Raw genomic sequence first — 6,000 nt, forward strand, 5'->3', positions numbered from 1 at the left:
GTTGAAAATCTACGCACGCGCACGCAAGCACACAAGCGCTGCCTTCTTAGGAGACGACGGACAAACGTGACAAACGGCTTTTTTAAAACAAAAACAAACAAACAAACAAAAAAACGCATCAAAGAACTGAGTTTGCAAGGGTAAACCACTTCAAAAGACAAAACACTGACCATACAAATACTGAATGTGCGGAATCGCAAGACAAAAGTGGATGAGCGGGAGAGTGAGGCCACTTGTCTGTGGACTTTACCTTCAGGAAAATGTCTTGTGGTCCAGGCAGCGCAGAGCAGTAAAGGGAATCAGACCAAGTGCACCTGCTGCGGAAGCTAGCTTGTGAGCAGTGATGCTCCCCTCGCCAAGTGGAGCAAGGAGGGCGGAGGCTGCGAAGTGCAGGCGCAGGCGCTGCCCCTTTCTGCAGAATCCGCAGCTATAATCCTGCACTGGGGAGGCTGCAGGGGCACAGCCCCCAACTCTGCGCCGAGCCTCAGTCGCAGCGCCACTCTACAACCCTGGACACGGAGCTTTCCGCAGGAGCTTGGCTTAGGAGCCTTTAGGGCCTAGGCCCGGCGCTGCCCGAGCGCCTCCCAGCGCTTGCGCTGCGTGCACGGGCTAGGTCATTGGTAAAGGCAGGCGGCGCAAGGAGCTGTGCATCCGCGCCCCTGATCTTTTTTTTTTTTTTTTTTCCCCCTCTGCAAAGGGGCTTTGCCTCAGCAGCTTCCAAAAGACTCCAGATCTCACCATGGACCCCAGGCTGCTGTGCTCTTGTGGGGCCAGATTCAAGGTAGCTGGGGGTAGGGGGCGGGGAGAAAGCTGCGATTCTCCCTTGGCTGTGCCGTTTGGTTTTGGTTGTGGTTGTGGCTGTGTTCTTTATTCTGCCTCACTCTGTCCCCACCCCCACCCGCAACCCCTCTGGCCATAAAAGCCAAAGTTAAGAGTCTTGACCCTGTTGAGAGGACAAAGAATGGGAAGCTCAAGTCTTAACAACTTACTAGCTTACTTCTTTGCTTCTTGGAAGTGCAAAGACCAGTCACTTGTTGCAAAAGAGGCCAAGGTGTTTTTCTTACTGTTAAAGTGACAGTGGCTAGTGCAACGACGTGTATCTGCAGTGTATCTGAAGCCACCACCACCACCCCCCTTTTCCTAAATTTCCGTCCTGATAAGCTTTTGTGTTGGTATCAAAAACCTGTGCCTTTAGTTCTGAATAATTGTATATGTATATGATTATATATAAATGAATATGGAAAAGGAGAAAAATACTATTCTATTTCAATATAGCAGAGAATAAATACGAAAATATATTTGAAATATTTAATACAAAAGGAACTGGATTTATTTCATGTATTCTGAAATACTTTCACTAAGGTTTGGTAATCTTAAAACATTTCATTTGGATTTACTTTTAGTTTTCTTATATGCTAAAATTTAGGAAATGTTCTGGATGCTGGGTGAAGAAAAGCTAACTTAAGTAGAATCTTTTCCTCAAGTGTTTCCCCTCAGTTAAGGTGAAGAATTTAAATTTAATTAGTCTAGTGCAAATGCAAAGTAGATGCACCTCCCACACCTCCAAAAGCCTTCAGGCTAAGACAGAGCAGGTATAGACTGCAAAACAAATCAAAGAAAAAACAAAGCAGAAGAAAGACCCTAGAGAACTGATTCCTTGTTAGTGTGGGGACTTCTTTGTAACCAAGAATTTCAGTTTTGAGGTTTACATTCTTAATTCTGTCATTTCGACATTTAATGATAACAAGTTGGTTTTTCTTCTTCCAAACATATTTTAGAATGTATTAATTATATAAAATGTGACTTTTATTGTGAGATTTATGTGTAATATAACATATTTTAATGATATTCATTCCCTGTAATCCTCTCATATTTTCTGCCTTCCCACATTGGCTGACTTCTTTCCAAATAAACCCCGTTCTACTGTCACGCCTTTTCTTTTTAATATAGGTTCTGTAATTGGGAGAAACTATTTCTGAGTGTGGCTTATACCACTGAATATGATTATCTAAAATTCCATCCATTTTCCTGCAAAGATATGAATTCATTTTCTGTATGGCTAAATAGTAATGCACTATAAGTCATATTTTGTCCATTCATTCATCGGTGACCACATAGACTGGTTCCATAACTTGACCCATATGAATAATTGTATAGAAAACATGGATAGGCAGATGTTTCTATTGTAAGATAGCTGGTTCACATAGTTTTATGCATATACATATTAATAACTATATTTTATTTGTATAGAGTTCATCTGTCCATTTTCCCATTGTGTCATTCATTTCTTTAGGGATATTTGTTAATTTGTTTTTATAGTTTTTAATATATTCCAGATATTAATCCATTCTCCGTTGAACAGCTGACAAAAATTTTCTCCCATTCTATAAAATACCTTTTCATTCTGTTATTTCCTTATCTGTGAAAAGGTATTTTTAAACAAGTGTACTTATTTATTTTTACACAAGGCATTAAATATTGAGTATTTTTTATATTCACATTTGTTTAATTTTAATTAGAATCTAATTACATCACTTCTTCCATTCTTTTACTCTCTGCAAGGTCTTCCATGTTCCCCTCCCTCCAACATCTCCTATGCTCCCCGCCCTCTCAAATTCATTTCCTCTTTTTCTTGTTTTACATACATGCATACTTACATAAATACACACATACATACAACCTGCTAATTCTATGTGGTGTTGCTTCTGATATCATTTTAGTACTTTGTGCTGGATAACCAATTAGGGAGCTCACCCCTGTGAGAAACTAATTCTCATTCTCTTAGCAATCATTATTTGCGTGTAGATTTTGTCTAGGAGTAGGACCCCTTGAAATTTCACCCTTCCTTGTCAGCATGTGTATTGGTATTGTCATCATTCAGGCAGCCATCTGTTCAGCTAGCAAGGTATAGCTTTGCTTTCATTTCTACACAACTCAGTCTCACAGAAGGGTTTTGGTTTTTGGTTTTTGGTTTTTGGTTTTTGGTCTCTGGCTCTTAGAATATTTTCATTTCCCTTTCTGCTATGTTACTATGTGGGCCTTAGGTACAAATGTTGTGTTGTGTTGTAGATGTATCTGGGGGAGGGGCAGGCTTCCTCTGCTCTCCCAAACTGGTCTCTACAGTATGAATAGTTGTGGTTTTCTGTAATGGTTTTCTTTTTGCTGCAAAAAGAAGTTTTGATGTGAAGGTGAGAATTACACTATTGGTTGGTATAAAGATAAGTTTCTGAATGAAGTTAGGAATTATGTTTGTCTAGTAAAATAGTGGGAGTAGTTTGATTTTGTGTGTGTGTGTGTGTGTGTTAAATATGATCCATGACTTCACAGCTTTGAGTAGTTGGCTAGGTTTATAGTACTAGGCATGATTTTCCTCCTGTGAAATGTATCTTAACACTAATCATACCAATATTGCACCTTTAGAGATGTCTTGCTCTGTTGGTCATTGTTGTGGTTCATGGACATCACAAATGGATGGGGCTACTGACTGCTTCCTTTTCTTGGCATCTTGCATAGTATCTTCTAGTACTATGATAGTTATGCCACAAAAAGAGAGCTTTCAAGTTAGATCCAACTCTATTCGTCTGAGTTTTAGGTCCAAAGTTTGAGCTCTTTGGCAGTAGAGACTCACCTTCAACCTTTGGGAAGCAACCAAGGGCAAAAACAATAACCTATAAAAGTTTGGGGAGTCTCTTGAACTACTTTGATCAACAACTCCAATGGACATTTCTCATTCCAGGAATGTGTGGAAGCTTTTTAATTTGATGTATAAATGAAATGTCTTAATTAATTAATTAATTAATTAAATGGTGTATTTATTAATTAATTAATTTTTGGTATTTTCCTGAGCCATTAGAAAACTGGTCATAAAGTCTTTGCCAATTCCAATCTTTTGAAGGATTTCCAATGTTTTCCAACATTAGTTTCAAAGTTATTGGCCTTACATTAAGAGTTTTCATGTATATTAAGTTGACTTTTGTTTAGGCTGAAGGTCAGGGACTTAGTTTCTTCTAAATGTGCATATCAAGTTTTTCAAGCAATATGAATTAAATAGACTATCCTTTGGCACATTGGAAAATCTTCCACCTTCTAGCATCATATTCAATTTCTTTGTACTTTGTTTTAAACTCTTCTTTATATAGGTCTCTCACATCCTGGATTAGATTTATTCATGGAGATTTTTAAATAGATATTTTATTTTCAATAGTTTAAACAAAAGTTCAGTAATAACATAATAAACATTACTTCAGTCAGCTAACTATTTTAAGACCAAAGAATAAGACCCTTGAATTATAGACTTACATTTTGCTTTGAGTATTGCAATCTCCATCCATATCAACTTTGGAATTTTAAGTCTGATACTGCTCTGTTTCTTGCAAGGATAAACTTATCAGTGATCAAATCTGAATAAAAACAAACACACACTTCTGACAACTGAAAAATTCTTCCAATATGCCAGTTTTTAAATAAATCCTGTGCACTCATTTCTAAGTTTTATTAATTTAAATGCCTACTACCTTTCAGAAGTTAAAGAGAACTGACACTGTTCTTTGGTCAAGTATTTACTGGATAAAATCATGTTGATTTATATTTTTTTTACAATCATCAGGTTTAGAATTGAATGATCTACACAGGATTCTTTTTTAGGACCAAAGGCAGAAAAAGAACTTTCAATGACTCCAGCTTGTTTGTCTCTGCTGAGGAAGTAAGTTTGATTCTTTTCAAGTTTTCTAGTAAACTTCCTTCCTTCTTTTATTCTTTTAAGTTTGACCATCTACTGGTTGAAGACACGGTGACCATGGTTGATAATATTAGCATGAACACCATGGCTAACAAGGCTAATGCTAGTAAGGAACCTGGGTCGTTGCTGTTGATGTTGTTTTTACAGCAGGGACTTGTGCAACCCAGGCGTAATTAAATCTGCTATATTGTCTATACTGACCTTCAGCTCTTGATCTTCTACCTCCTAGGTAGTAAGATTACAAGCATGTATTCTACCAGGTTAAGTTGAATTTTTAAATGAAAATTGTAATGGTATTTCTTTGTAAATGTTCTTAAGTGGCAGGGAGCCTGCCTGTCACAGAGCAAGGCTCTAAATTGAATTCCTAGTACCACAAAGAAAATCAAAATAGCCTTGTTATAAGAGATGGGTACTTCTGAAAGACCTTTTTAAGGTACCTTACAACCTAGAAGGAATGGTTTCTCTTTTAATCCCCCCCCATGGAGTGTATATAGAATTTAAAAGCATTTAATCCCCACACATCAAATATGGACTACAAAAATTATCTGTTTTTTTCCTTTGGAAGACAGTCCTTTTTATTTTTTTTAAAGTATGAGTTAGCTAAAAGTCACTGTTATATGTTTGAAGAACTTTTCATTATATCTGATATTAATAATTTGGTCTTTCTATTCTTTCAGAAGTAAAAGTACTAAGAAAAAATTTATACAGGATATAGTCCTATTCCTCCATATATGTTGATTTGCAAAATATTCATCCTAGGCCATAAATATAGGGGAGCCACAAACTGTAGGTTTGCATAGTGGGTGGGGAATCACAGGCAAGCTGCCCAAGTCTGAAGTCTCACTTATGTCAAATAGGAAGTTCTAGAGTCCACAGTTAAAGGTTTCAGGATGCTGAGATGAGAAACTGAACATGATGCCTGTCCTTAATATTTGCTACCCAACTATTTCTCTTGATCTTGCTCTCTGACTCCATACTTTTCAGGCTGTCAGTGGATTTGTAATACACTTCCAAAAGGAAGGGAAATTTGTCTAGTGTTTGTCTGAAATCTCGACTCTAATTCATCTTCTTAAACAAAGAAAAAAAAAACAAAACAAAACTCCAAGCCACCCACAGATTCAGGTGCTGAAACTCTTCCTTGTCAGTGGTTCCAAGATTCAGGCCATCATATAATCAAGAGGCACGGGCCCGGTGGGGACACTTGTCTTTCTCATTCCCAATGCTGTACTTCACTGACAGTCATTCAAGAGATCTCAATACAC

The 6,000-nt window shown here is 37.6% G+C and overlaps 1 long non-coding RNA gene across 1 annotated transcript in view; it reads right to left on the reverse strand.

Moving 5' to 3' along the window:
• Gm26618 overlaps positions 1 to 802 on the reverse strand; it is a 70,471-nt gene extending 69,669 nt beyond the window's left edge. The window contains exon 1 of the long non-coding RNA XR_001782831.2: positions 251 to 802. This is a non-coding gene — a long non-coding RNA (predicted gene, 26618). The remainder of the gene's footprint in view (positions 1 to 250) is intronic.
• Between the last annotated feature and the right edge of the window lie 5,198 nt (positions 803 to 6,000).

Source organism: Mus musculus, chromosome X (genome assembly GCF_000001635.26).
Source record: "Mus musculus strain C57BL/6J chromosome X, GRCm38.p6 C57BL/6J".
NCBI classification, from domain to species: Eukaryota; Metazoa; Chordata; class Mammalia; order Rodentia; family Muridae; genus Mus; species Mus musculus.